At 40.7% G+C, this 15,182-nt stretch overlaps 1 protein-coding gene and 1 pseudogene across 2 annotated transcripts in view; both read right to left on the minus strand.

Moving 5' to 3' along the window:
- HHAT (hedgehog acyltransferase) overlaps positions 1 to 10,416 on the minus strand; it is a 319,102-nt gene extending 308,686 nt beyond the window's left edge. The window contains exons 1-2 of one of the 2 annotated variants that reach the window (XM_042926300.1): positions 10,347 to 10,416; positions 9,227 to 9,300 (exon numbers count right to left, since the gene is read on the minus strand). The gene's annotated coding sequence lies outside the window, so the exon portion shown is untranslated. The remainder of the gene's footprint in view (positions 1 to 9,226; positions 9,301 to 10,346) is intronic. The other variant, XM_042926301.1, reaches the window with a different exon arrangement.
- Positions 5,704 to 5,777, minus strand: LOC122212532 (annotated as a pseudogene).
- Positions 10,417 to 15,182: the final 4,766 nt, after the last annotated feature.

The following is a 15,182-nucleotide window of genomic DNA, read 5'->3' on the forward strand; positions in this document are numbered from 1 at the left end:
TTAAAAAGTATTCGTTGTTCATCTGAAATTCAGTTTAATTGGGCATTTTATCTGGGAACCCGCACCCTCACAGAAGAGAGTGATAGAGTAACAGCTCAGGTAGTGGCAGACTCAGGGACAGGAATGGGATTCCTACCTTATTTCTAAATGACATTAGCAGACAATAATGTAGGTTCCCTGTCATTTACACTTAACCCCTTTCTACACAACATATTCACCTGAAAAAAATAAATAAATAAATAAATAAAGGCAGATGTAATCCTAGGTAAATTAGAAACATCAGTCGAAAATAGTCAAAAAGTAAAGGGAAGCAATAGACTAGGAAAAGTATTTGCAGGCACTATGATACAGAGTGTTAGTATTATGTATGGATTAAATAGGAACTCATTTGAAGTCAATTGCAGATGAGCAAGTCACAGAAATAAGGAATCCAGTAAAAAAAAAAAATAGTTGGGATATACAATTAGGAAACAAATATATTGCAAAAAGCTTCAAGAAATGCAAAGTAAAATAAGAACACATTTTCACATACCAACTTGGCAAAAATTAATAAATGACATTAAAGACTGGCAAAGGTGCTGTGGGATAGCACTCACACACAACTTTTCACGTAGGTAATGAATTTGGTAATATCAAAACCCTTCAAATGTATCAAAACTCCTAATGTTTAAACTTTTTGAATTCTGTTTATGGGAATAAATCCAAAGGAAATTATACATAATGTAGAAAAATGCTCTTTGTGAACAAAGATTTTAGTTTTAACTTCTATCATTTTTATTTATTTAATCACAAGGAAAATATATGATAATGTATCTGAATTTTCCAAAAATAAAGAAGTAGAAATTAAACTAAAATATATGCACTCTTCAATCTACTAGATACACAGGTTTTTAAAATAATGGTTACTGTTCATGTATAATATGACCAGACTATATATTTTTTTAAAGCTGTGTGTGGAAAAAAGACTGGAAATGACTAGAAAGGAAATAAGGTTAAATTTGGGTGGTGGGACTTGCTTTATTTTTAATTTTTCCACATTTTTTATTAAACACAAATTAATTTTATAATAGAAGATTAATGTGTTACCCCTGAAAAAAACAAAAAACTTTTCTTACCATAAAGTTAGTTTTATGGACTCTAGAATCTCACTTTTACATAATCATATACTGAATGTTGAGGCTGTCTAAATATTAAAAGCTCCTTAAAACATTTTCCCTAAAGATAAACACCTTAACAAACTCTGCATGTTATCTGTTAACCTAGGGACTATCCTTAGCCAATTCCTAGTCCTGTGCTGAATTTCTCAACTTAGTCAATCACATAAGTATATGCAAATTAAAGTGCCATAAATATTTCATAAAATTCAGCAAGTCATATGAGGCCTTGGGTTTTTCTCCCCTTGAATTACGTTCTGAAAAGGGACAAGCTTAATAGCATTGACCTTTTTATTTTTTATTTTTTGGTAGTAAAATACACACATAACATTTACCATCTTAACCATTTGTAAGGGTACAGTTCAGTAGTGTTAAATTCATTCACGATGTCATGCAACTCTAGACTCTTGCGACTCTGTACCCATTAAACAGTAACTCTCTGCTACCCTCAGCTCCTGGCAGCCCCCATTCAACTGTCTCTGAATTTGACTTCTCTAGGTACCTCATACACATCAACCATACAGCATTTGTCCTTTTGTGAGTGGCTTATTTCACTTTGTATAATGCCCTTAAGACTCAGCCTTGCAGCCTGTGTCAGAATTTCCTTCCCTTTCAGGCTGAATAATGTTCCACTGTATGTATATACATTTTTATCCATTTATCTGTAGGTGGACACTTGGGTCCTTTCTACCTTATGGCTGTTATGAATCATGCTTCTATGAACATGGGGATACAAATATCTCTTCTCTGAGACTCTGCTTCCAATTCTTTTGGATATATACCCAGAAGCAGAATTGCTGGATCACATAATAATTCTATTTTTAATTTTTTGTGGAATCACCATACTATTTTCCATAGCAGGGGCACCATTTTACATTCCCACCAAGAGTGCCCAAGGATTCCAATTTCTCCACCTCCTCACCAATGCTGTTATTTGCGGCTTTGTTGGTTTTTTGATAGCAGCCATCCTAATAGGTGTGAGGTAATATCTCATTGTAGTTTTGATTTGCATTTCTCTAATAATTAGTGAGGTTGACCATCTTTTCGTGTGCTTATTGACCATTTACATGTCTTCTTTGGAGAAATGTCTATCCAAGTCTTTTGCTTGTTTCTTAACCAAATTATTTGTCTTTTTGTTGTTGAGCTGCAGTTATTTCTATTATTTGGGATAGTAACCCCTTATCAGATACACGATTTACCGGTATTTTCTCCTTTTCCATGGGTTGCCCTTTCACTCTGTAGCCTAAGTCCTTGGATGCACAGAAGATTTTAGTTTTGATGAAGTCCAGTTTACGTAGTTTTTCCCTTTGCTTGCTTGGGCTTTTGGTGTCATATCCAAGAAATCATTGCTAAATCTACTGTCATGAAGCTTTTCTGCTACATTTTCTTCTAAGAGTTTTATAGTTTTAGTTCTTAAGTTTTGGTGATGGATCCATTTTGAGTTAATTTTTGTATATGGTGTAAGGTAAAGGTCCAAATTTATTCTTTTGCATGTGAATATCTTTTGCATGCAGTTTTCTCAACACCATTTGTTGAAAAGCACAGACATCTTTTAAAGGCCCGGGTTTAGAGTGAGGGGTATTGTCTGGGTCTTAACACCGGGAGAAAAGTTGGGGTTATTTAGAGGAGGGGAGAAAAAAGGGGAGGATTTTCTTCCCTTCTCTCCAATACTTCACACATATGCGGAAATGAGGCTTTCAAAGATCTGCGCCAGCCTTTGAGCAAAAGTATCAGAGTTCTGGGGCTCCCTGACTTAGAGCTGAAGCAGCCACTCCCAGAGCCAGAAAGCCAGAGCTGCCTTCCCTTGGAAGGCTTTTGTGAAGCCAGAGAGAATCCTCCCTGGAGTTGAGAAGCAAACTGAGGCTAAAGTAAATTGACCAAAATTAATGAAAATTGAAGTTTGAAAAGGGAAACTAATCTGTATTTCTTTAAGAACAAATGTATCAAAATTAGTATGTAAATGTGGGTAATTAACGGTCAGTCACTTTTTATGCCATTATTTTAATCCCAAATTGTCAATCAGGCCTGCACTGGGAGTGTTTTCTCTCTGATCCTATCCAGACAGGCAGCCACTGTCCACACTGCAGGGCTGGTACTTAGGAAAGATTAGCCAGGCCAACTCTTCTTTGTGAATTCAACGATGACTTAGCCATAGAAATAATATCCCTTAAACAGGGGCACAAATAGTTGTTAAGACTTAATTGATAAAGGCTGAAAGATAAAGGACAGAATTTCTAATTATGAAGTTCCAGGCACAGGCATTCATGTGGAGCTATTGAGAAGCATTAAGGGCTTTCCCAAACCTCACCACGGGGCACAGGCTCTCATCTGTTCCACCTATAAGGATGTTGGCGCTGGTTTATGGTGATCCCCAGTAGTCAACATCAAACAAGCATTTCTTTGTCCAGCCTCTACTTAACACACAGCACAAAACTAAATGCTAGGGGACTTTTGTTGTTTAATGAAAAAAACAAAAAAGACTTGCCTTGCAGGAAGTTGCAGCCTAGCTGGGAACTCACCAAGTATACACAAAACAACTAGTAAATAAGAAGCACATCTGAAATAATACAGTTCATACTACCCACATATGCTCAAGAATGCAGTCATATCAATAGCCTGCACAATGCAGAGCACTGTTCAATGTCATCTTATCCAAGAACACTTCCCTGACCACCCTGGTAAAATTAACCCCTGCCCAGATACTTTCTATTTCATTGCATTATTCTTTTATATTCTCCTAGAACACTACCACTCTCTGAACTTGTCTTGTTTTTTTTTTTAACATATTTATTATCTAACTCGGCATTATTCAGAGTACTTGCAAGACATAATATATTAGTAGATTGTAAAATAAAGCTATGGGTCCCAGCAGACTTAATTTTTTTTTAACAAAATAGAATACAGGAGAATAGAGAATCAAATATGATAGCAAAGGGTAGATAATATGAGAACACACCACTGGATTTTAATAAAGGATTGTGAACTTTGGGGGCACCTGGGTGGTTCAGTCGGTTAAGCATCTGACTTTGATTTTGGCTCAGGTCATGAGCTCAGGGTAGTGAGATCGAGCCCTACATTGGGCCCTGCCCTAAGCATGGAGCATGCTTACAATTTAGGGGTGCCTGGCTGGCTCAGTCAAGGAACATACGACTCCTTTTTTTTTTTATGTTTATTTTTGAAAGAGACAGAATGTGAGCAGGGGAGGGGCTGAGAGAGAGGGAGACACAGAATCTGAAGCAGGCTCCAGGCTCTGAGCTGTCAGTACAGAGCCCGACATGGGGCTTGAACCCATGAACCACGAGATCATGACCTGAGCCAAAGTTAGACACTCAACTGACAGCCACCCAGGTGCCCCAGCGAGCCTTGATGTCGGGATTGTGGGTTCGAGCCCCACGTTGGATATAGAGATCACTTTTAAAAAAAATCTTTAAAAAATATTTTTAATAAAAAAAATTAAATGTTTTTTCATTGTGTAAAAATCCAACAAAAGTGACAAACCCCAGTATATTATGTTGTAATGACCCCTTCAAAACTAACAGGACACTGAGAAACAGCACACGACTTGTCAACAAGCCCCACAAACACTTTTTGGACGAAAAATTATTGGCACAATTTCTTAGTAGTTCTACAGACTGTTAATGAGATTTAGTTGCATATGATTCAGCAAAAGAAAAATGGCTCATACAGATGTTTAAAAATTACTCTTCTAATATAACTAGATATGATACATGTGATGTATAATGTGAAGTTGGCTAATAAAATTTACAACTCTTTGGTAAAATACAGTTTCTAGTTAAATCTGTGGAACCGTAGAAACTTCTAAAGCCATGCTTCTCAGGGTGCCTAGGTGTCTCAGTCAGTTAAGCATCTGACTCTTGATTTCAGTTCAGGTCACGATCCCAGGGTTGTGGGATTGAACTCCGAATTAGGCACTGAGTGTGGAGCCTACTTAAGATTCTCTCTCCCCCTCCCTCTGTCCCTCCCCTGTCTCAAAAAAAAAAAAAAAAAAAAAGATTTAAAGCCATGCTTTTCATGTGGTTAAAATCCAATATAGAGCTTGTGATCCATCCTGGAAAAGAGTACAGATGCTGTGAGTTATTCAACTTTTCTAGTTTCTGCAAGATGACAAGGGATGTTGTATGTTTAAATTTAACCTCACACACACTGGATCAGATATATTTACAAAACTGGAAAAAAAATGACTCATTGGTCAATATCTATTAAACTGGAAAAATAGTAAAGGAATTATGAGTGACAGAGCCAGCAGATATGGCTAGAAAGCATAACAGAGCGATTAAAATCTTGTTAAAAGCTACTAAAAACACTTGTGCTTTGAAATCAGCATCAACAGGAATTAAACTTGGCATCTCTAGAAATAGTTGTGCTGAATTTCATGGAAGCGTTAGAAAAACCATGGCAAAGTTTATTGAATTCATTAAAGAGAGCTCATTGAACAAAATATTGATGTGCTTTGCTCAGATTGGTGCAAACCAGACACTCATGCTGAAGTTCATTGATTGTCCTAAGGGGACCTAACGGGAAGTCTTAGGCAGGGTGAATAAACTCAGAAATGACAATAACATTTTTCTACACTTGATCTTAGCCAAAAGGCCGAGAAGCGATACAACAATAACATTTTTCTAGTTGAAAAGCAATCTCATTTGGCGAACAATCTCATTTTTGAAGACATGTTTGGGATTTTAAATTAGTATATTTAACTGATGATATTGATATTTTAAATGAACTCCCATTTATAACTTTAGGGAGAAAACAATGTAATTTAGCAAGTCAAACATACCCAAGATTCCAAAAAGACATTTTGTTATGGCAAGTAAGACTTAAAAGCTATCACCTTAGCTCCTAATTGTTCCCAATACTGCTGCAGCACATTGAAGAAGAAATTATCAATAAAGACAGGGACTGAAATAAAGTTAAGGATACTGTTATATTTTACCCCTCAGTTTCAAATTTGCAATCACGATTTTCCAGAAAAGAAATTATAAAATTAGGGCACATTTTTTCAGATGAAAGAAAAACATTTTTCCTTTGAAACTCATTGACCCAAACTTGGTGCCCCAAAGGGGCAAGTGAATTATTGCTGCTTTATTCTTCATTTGCACTAAAAAATGATCACAAGACATTAAGTGCATCCTGACTTTAGAGTAAGATTACAGAAGAGTTTCCTTTGCTAGGTAAAAAGAATTCATCGCTATTATTACCACTGACAATAAACAAATGTATGAGCCAGGATCTTCAACCTTTAAAACTTATTAATACTAAGGACAGACATAGGCTCATGAGTTTATGCACAAAGTATTTGTCTTTGTCCTAAGGAATAAACTTAGAAGAAAAGAAGCACACCTGGAGCATTAAATAAAATCTTGCCTAACTCTTGATTTGTATTGCTTATTTGGGAATTTTTTCTATGCTGCATTCAAGGATTGATAACAATATTTTATGTTTTTAGCTTTTTATATGTAATAAGAGTAAGTATTGTTCCACCACACTTACGATTCTGTTGTGTGGGGCAGGGGAGGGAGAGAAAGCATGTACTTCATTGTTGTGCAAAAAGTATTTCTTACTGGGAGGTGTGATTTAATGTTTTTTTTAATGTTTATTTATTTTTGAGAGAGGGAGACAGAGCACAAGCTGGGAAAGACTGGGAAAGAGCAGAGAGAGGGCTACACAGAATCAAAAGCAGGCTCCAGGCTCTGAGCTGTCAGCACGGAGCCTGATACGGGGCTTGAACTCATGAACCGCGAGATCATGACCTGAGCCAAAGTCAGATGCTTAACAAGCTGAACCACCCAGGCACCACTCAGAGGTGTGATTTAAAAGAAGGTTGAGGGGCTCCAGGGTGGCTCAGTCGCTTAAGCATCTGACTCTTGACTTCAGCTTAGGTCACGATCTCACAGTTTGTGAGTTCAAGCCCTGCAATGGGCTCTACACTGACAATGAAGGGCCTGCTGGAATTCTCTCTCTCCTCTCTCTGCTCCTCTCTTTCTCTCTCTCTCTTTCTCTCAAAATAAATAAATAAACTTAAAAAATAATAATAATAAAAAAAATAATAATAATAATAATAATAATAAAATAAAAGAAGGTTGAAAAGCACCAATGTCTGCCCTCCCCTGAAACCAGCCCCTCTAGAATATAAACTCCAGAAGGGCGAGAGTTTGATCTGTCCTGTTCACCACTAGTAGCATGTAGTATAGTGCTTAGTATATATTTAATAAATATGTGCTTGCTGGATATACAAACTAACCAAATTGGGAAAAATAATAGTTTGTAATTGCCTTTTGTTTGCATTACCCAAGCATCTTTCTTCCTTTTACAGATATGTGTTTTAGAAAAAAAAAAAAAAAAAAAGGAGAAATTACTACAGTCATTTCTGTTAAGGGTCTGCAGGCTGCCAAGAACTAGGAAGGACTCCCAGTCCCTTCTAGTTTGGGAAAAGATTGTGGATGACCTTGAGTTTTAGGGCTCAGGGAGCCCTGGATGGGAAATGACTGAGAGCTGCAGAAGGGATCACGTGCAGGTCTAACACAGTTGACAATAAAACCATTACTTTTCAAACTGAGTAGAAAGCAGCCATGCTTTGACGAGGCAGTTGAGCCCTTTCAGAGCTGAAAGATACAGTCTAGTCCCCCTCCCTCATTTCATAGATGAAGCACAAAGAAAGAAACAGACATGAGAAATGGTCTTCAGGTGTGCAGGGAAGGGACAGATTCATTTTTGTTTCCTTTTTATAAAATGGGGATAATATTTGTGCCATATCATAGATATACTATAATGATTAACTGAAATAATAAATGCAAGAGACCAAGCACAGTACCTGACCCATAATATACACTGAGTCATTATTAGCTATGATTATCACTATTACCAAAAGAACATATAATGCTTGGAAATGTTCAGTGAGGTTTTATTTCCTTGTGCTTCCTTACACTATTTCCTCTACCACTCTGTCATATTCTATACACATTGTTCTCAGACTGAGAGTGGAAAAGCTGAAAATAAAAAGTCTGTTGAATGTCTGAATGGATTTATTTTAAACTCATAGTAGAGACAACATCTTGAAAGACAGGACTTTCTTTTATTCTGAAAGCTGTGCATTTTGAGAAAGAACAAAAATGTGTGTGGAACTGTTTCCTGAGTTTTGGTTTGGGACCCCGCGCCCACCCCATGAGCCAAACCCCAGGGGAAGGGAACAATAGAAACCTACTATTAGGGCAGTGTTTTTCAAACTGTGGGTTGAGACTTACTCTTGGATCATAAAATGCATTTATTTGTTGGGTTAAAACCAGCATTAAAAGAAAAGAAATGGAATGGAATAGAAAATACCAGAGAATACTGCAAGGAGTAATGCTAAGTATTATTTCATGAAGCTGTTGTTTCATTTGTGTTGTGTGCATGTACTTAGCCATGATGTAAACTGTGTTCCCTATTGTAGTCACAGTCAATGAAATTTGTATATCACCAGGGATGTTATAGCAGAGGGCACGTGTGTCACTCCTCTCAGAATGTCCCAGGGAGAACAACAGCTCCTCAGAGAATTGCCATGTCCAGAATACTGTTGAAGAGCAAAGTAGTCATGGTCTAAGGTGGCTGCCAGAGCCCCAGGCACCTTGGCAAAGTGGGGGAAGGTCTAGAAGGTTACTGTGGCCGCCAAGAAGGATGGATAAGAAGTCCTGAGCCAGCCAAATAGAACTGAAAAGGGGCGCCTGGGTGGCTCAGTCGGTTAAGCGACCAACTTCGGCTCAGGTCATGATCTCTCAGTTCACCGGTCCCAGCTCTGTGTCAGGCTCTGTCCTGACAGCTCACAGCCTGGAGCCTGTTGCAGATTCTATGTCTCCTTCTCTCTCTGCCCCTCCCCCGCTCGCGTGCTCTGTCTCTCAAAAAATGAATAAAGGTTCAAGAAAAATGTTAAATATAAAAGACATAGCACTATACAATTATGTAGAAAACAGACCTGCCCAGAGAACTAGAAAACAAAGCTTATTTTTGAATCCTAATACCCTGGGTTAGTGCCTGTAAACGGATCGAAAAAATCAAACAGAAGCAGCTGAGTTTACCTTGAATTAGGAAAGACTACATTTTCTGCTGCCAAGCCGGCACTGGAGGTTGAGATGCCGGTCTGAGGTCAGTTCTAGGAAAATAAAGTTACATCTTTGAATACCAGGGGCTGTGACTGTATAAAACATCAAACCTGACACGCTATTATTAATGAGGCCTTCAGTTTTGGCAATGAGAAGGTCCCGAGCAATCTCTAAAAGAGCAGTTTCCGTGGAATTGTTAGGACGCAAGCCAGATGGGAATGTGGGGTAAGGACAGAGTGGTCAGCCTAAACTGCTCTTTGGAGACACTGTTCAAGTGGAGAAACCTAAGTTAAGGTTTCTCCAGGCAGAATTTGCAGGCACATGAGAAAGGCTCACGCAGAGCTATCTTGGGTAAAGGGAGGAACTAGGGCTAAAGGTAATTTCCAATATGGTACACATTGGATACATTTTGTTTTCAGGTGAACACATAAAATTAGCAAAGGAAAGGTGATGTCACGCAATGGTACCACACATTTCGGCACCTGCAAGATGGAGTGTATAAAATTGGGAGAGGTGTCAGTAATGGTGTGTGTCTGACCACAGCTGATCTCCCAGTGCCATCTCCTTCTTGGGGCCCAGAACTCAGAGATCTATAAATATGGGGGACCCTGTGGGATGGTTCCAGGGTGCCTCCTCCTAGGAGCCTCATTCCATGGTATGGCCCAAACCCCTCGTCACTGAAACCCCATTGCCCAGGGGCTGCTGAGTTTTGCAGACCTTGTTCTCTGGTCACCATTTTGCCGTTCCTTTTCTGTGTCCTCTACCCGTTTCTCTGCCCAAGGGGCAATTCTGTCAAGGACTCCAATGGAGAGTTCAAACTGAGGCGAGGAATCTCTGCTAAACAAGTCTCTCAAAGGCTGACCTTTCTCAGAAGACAAGGGCTGTGTGTCTGACCCTGGCACTCATCCACTCTCCCCACCCCCACCCTCTAGTCCAAGGCGGCTCTGAGGAGGCAGCCATGACATCACTTCCTTCCTCTGGATCAGGGCCGCCAGGCCTCACACGGGCAGCCTTCGGCCACCGAGCCCAGCGGAAGTGGAGCAGCGACAGAGCTGGGCACGCCCTCGTGCCCACCCTCCTTTCTCGCCTGGCTCACCTTCCAGGGCGGGTCGCAGGCGTCTTGAAGAAGTGGGCCGTCTTCAGAGTAGCCGGTGCCTGCAGTTTCCCTTCAGAAGCTACGGGGGCCTGCAGTGACGAAGAGACTCCACTAGGTGGCCGCACAAGACCTTGTTTGTTTGGTGTAGGTGCGGAGGAGCTGGTGGCAAGAGACACTCTTGCCAGCCAGCCACTTCTCACTGCGCGCGCGCGCGCGTGTGTGTGTGTGTGTGTGTGTGTGTGTGTGTGTGCGTGTTTACGGGGTGCTCACTGGGCAGAACAGAGAGGCAAAAACAGAAGTTTAAGAAAAGCCAGTATCAAAACACCTAAATTTACAAAACAGTTAAGTAATGGGTTATTCACGCCTATTAATTAGAAGGAGCTCAGTTAATAAGGAGCAGAATTCCCTTAATACCTTTAATCATTTTTAGATCATCAGTTGTTTGGCAGAGAAAGTGTTAGCCTACTAACATTACTGCCTACTGAGAATGAACCAAGAGTGAGGATGTTGCGTGAGACCTGCACACCTCTAAGAGTCTGATTTGTACATTCCTTTTCATTCATAATCAGAAATTTAATGAGTGTCTACTATGTGCTACAGGATGACTAGGCTCTGAGGACACAGCTGTGAACAAGACTGACAAGACCCCAGTATTCTCACAGTTTAACTTACATTTTGGAAAAATGCATACATGTAATCAAGATTGCGTACGTTTTCTCCAGTTCTGTTATTCTATGATTCCATGACCGTACTTTTCCCTTGCCTGGCCCTCACATGTAGAAGTATGGGCTAATAAGACACAGTTAACCCACCAAAATTAGATGCACACATGTTTCCTGGAGGAAGGTTGCGATATAATTTCCAGTACTTGGTCATTATACCATCAGGGGTTCCATGAAGAAACAATGCCGTGGAATTTCCAAGCCTCTCCTCTTTATCCATCACCCACATTTTAAATGATCTGCCAGAGCCAAGACGTACCATATGAGATGTGGACCATTCCTGGGGCAGAAAGAGCAGTGTGCGTGCTCAAGAACAAAGACTTAAGTACTCAATTGGAAAATAAGCAAGAATACTAAGAAGTCTGTGGAATAACTCAGAATACAAAGGTGTGGCATTTTTAAGCACTGCCAAATGTATTTCTCTAGCCAAGTCAAACATGATACAATGGAAGCTAGCTTCCAGACTCCCTACATGAGAAAGTACAAATCTTAGATTCAGTGTGGAAATCCCCCATGGATCAGGGAGTTGTCTGGCTTGATCTACAAGAGGTCGGGATATGTTTTGCATGCATGTGTGCATGCATGCATGTGTGTGCACAAGCACAGATGAGAGCTAGAGGAAAGACTATTCATGTGGAATCACGGAACAACAGAACCAGAAGAGCTCATTTAATCCATCATTTTAGGGTTGTAGAAATTGGGCCTACAAAAGGGAGGACTGTGCTTGAGACCACAGACATGAGACTATAACCCAGTATCTTGTCTCCCAGTTCTCAACTTGTCTATTTTCTCTGTTCTACAAGTGTTATAGAGGTGTGAGTTGCCTTTCATATTTGAATTTATTTGATTTTCCTTGACACTCTGTATTGGTTAAATGGTGGTCTCCCTCCTCTCCAAAGGATATGTCTACCTGGAACCTGTGAATGTGACCTTCTTTGGAAAAAGGGTCTTTGCAGATATAGTTAAGGATCTTGAGATGAAATTTTCCTTAATTAGGGTGGTCCTTGAATCTAATGGCAAGTGTCTTTACAGCTGTTTTAGGACAGAAGACATATAGAAAACAAAGTGACATGAAGACAAAAGCAGAGATTGGGTGATGCCTCGACAAGCCAAAGAATGCCGAGGATTGCCAGCAGTCACCAGAAGCTAGGAGAGAGGCATGGAAAGGATTTTCTTGTGGAACGTCCAAAAGAAACCAACTTTGCTAACACTTTGATTTTGGACTTCTGACCTCCAGACTTACAAGAGAATAAATTTCTATTGTTTGGAGCAGTTTGTTACAGCAGCTGTAGGAAACTAATCCATGTGTATCTCTCAGTTCCCCCTCATTACCTTTTCTTATCTCTTCCTTACCTTGGAAATGAGTTCTTTTAGCACAAGAACACATCCCAGTTATGAGAGGCCATTGCTGTTGGCAGAAGAAAGATTGCTTAGGGATGGTGCTCTTGGAAGAATCTGAAAATGTCAGACACAGAGGAGCCACTAACAAAAACCAGCCCCAGAAACCCTCACTTCCAACGTGATGGTATTAGGAATTGGGGCCTTTGGAAGGTTTTTAAGTTTAGATGAGGTCAAAAGTATAGGGTCCATGATGGGGGTGGTGTCTTTCTGAGAAGAGGAAGAGAACAGAGTTTACACTCACTATCTGTCTTGTGAGGACACAGCAAGAAGGCAGCTATCTGTATGCCAGAAAAGGAGCTCTCACCAGGACCCAATTATGCTAGCACTCTGGTTTTGGACTTCCTTGCCTCCAGAACTGTGCAAAATAAATCCCTGCTGTTTAAGCCACGCCATCCGTGGTGTTTTATTAGAGCAGCCTGAGCTGACTGAGATAGATAGACACAGAGATGCTTCAGCCCTCGTGTACAAATACCCATAAGGTCCAGAAACATAAAAGTCAGTGTTCACAGTTGAGTGGCTGGAGAAACAGCAGAGCATCCCATACAGTCTGATGAGCAGAATGAGGAAAGGAAGGAACTTCGATCCTTTGAGAAAATGGCTCAGATCAACCATGAGCATGGAAATGCTAGAGAGAAACAGCAGCCAGTGGTGGTGACCCTGAGGGATTAGGGAGGAGGGATATGAGCTTCCCAGGGGTCCTAGGCAAGCAGCCTCACATTCCACAGAGACACAGACAGACACACAGCCAGGTCCTTGGCATCTGTCCCTATCCTGCCCCTGATTTTCTCACTTGGGATCAGGAGCAGGTCATTTCTTTTCTAGCTCTATGAGGTCTGATCCCAAGTGATGTGGTCACTTAAAACCAGAGTCATGCATTGAAGAGAACGTTCAGGGTCATTCAAAATTTCCTCCCACCCTAGGAAACTGACACTGAAGTCCTTCTAGTCTAATAGGGCTTGCTGCCTTTAGGTTTGCAACGCTCTCTTGCTGCTTTCTTTGGAAAGTGCTTTTATCCCAAGGAAATCTTGCCCCTGGGCTCTGGGATCGGCCAGTACATACTGATAGAGGCAGGATCTCCTGGGGAAACATGTGGGCTAAGTGGTTTCTGTTACTATCTGTCTATGGTCAATCCCCTGGAAATCCCAGGGGCCATGCACTAGGAAGAATAGGGCAGAAACCTGCAACTGGGTAGCACAGGAAAGGCTCAAAGACCTGTGGTACTTATAACCCAGGTTTGTTGCTTCTTATCCACTCACACAAGTCAGCCTCTAGACCTTAGGTGTGAGGGCTAAGTAGGAGACTCTCATTAACTGAAATTAGTCTATGTATCTGGTCTGGGTGTTCACATGAAGACCAAGGCTAGGCTAGACCAGGCAAGGATGCCATGGCCTGACAGTTACCTGTTCCTGACAGTTAGTATATGTGGTAATATCTCAGTTCAGGGGCTCCTGGGTAGCTCAGTTGGTTGAGCATCCTACTTTGGCTCCAGTCAGGTTCACGGTTTGAGGTCCATGTCAGTGTCTGCATTGAAAGCTTGAAGCCTGGAGCCTGCTTCAGATTCTGTGTCTCCCTCTCTCTCTGCCCCTCCCCTGCTTGTTCTCTCTCTCTCTCTCTCTCTCTCTGTCTTTCTCAAAAATAAATAAATAAACATTAAAAAATATGTATCTCAGTTCAATTTGTATCATACATAGTCTCAGAGAGACAGGGAAGATCATGGCATTGGCCACGTACAAGTCACCAGAAGAGATCCCTTAGAGTTGGATTGAATCACACAGACATCAAGGAAAATCACAGATATGTGCCACTTTGAGAAACCCAGAATAGGAACTTCTATATAACAGATATACTAGGAAAACAACGATTTTTCACTTTTTTCCCCTAGGGGTGGGATTTGGGGTGGGTAATGACTTTTTGGGGAAGGGTGGGGAGGGTTATACCTCAAGTGAACTTAAAATAGAAGTGGAATGTAAATAATATTAAAGGCCAAATCTATTGCATAATGCCTTCTAGCTTATTTTTCCTTTTCATGTGGTTGTTGGCAAATATCTGGAATGGGAAACAGGATCATCCTTTTGGGAGGCTTTCTCTTTGTGTTTCTCAGTGTTGCAGAAATAAACACACAACTTTAATTTGTTCCCCAAAGAAAGGGATAATAAAAAACAACCACTCAAAACTAGTCAGAATTGCTAGAAGAGCCGGGAAATAGCTTTTGTGGTTGGTTAGTTTGTTTGGTTTTCTTTGTAGCTTTCCGGGAAGTATAATGAAGACAGTAGCTACGCTTTGGGTAGCACATTCATTGCAAGGGCCACAGGACTGATGCATTTGCTGAAGCTATCTCTCCGACTGAGCTCCTGGTACCCACCCCCGCCTTTGGGCTGGGCTCAGAGCTCTTGCTTGAAAAAGTCAATGGTGTCATTCTAAGAAAAGCAGGGCAGCTGCTATGAAACTTGGTTAGAAGTAACATAGTCTAATGAATGCCACCTTGAGCCCAAACTGAGGTTCGTACATGTCAGAGAAGGTACCTAAATGACTAGGTGGCATTTGCAGTCAATTTGCAGGTTTGGAGGATGCGGCTGAAAGAGGAGGAAATTTCATGACCACTGGTGGGGGGAAAATTAAAGGCCAGCATGAGATTTATTCCCTACGTGGCATTTTAGCCTGGTGTTTGAGCCTTATAGAAAAGGTTCTGAGCCAGAGCTATAGGATTGGTCTT

This window comes from Panthera leo, chromosome F3, assembly GCF_018350215.1.
Source record: "Panthera leo isolate Ple1 chromosome F3, P.leo_Ple1_pat1.1, whole genome shotgun sequence".
In the NCBI taxonomy this organism is placed as follows: Eukaryota; Metazoa; Chordata; class Mammalia; order Carnivora; family Felidae; genus Panthera; species Panthera leo.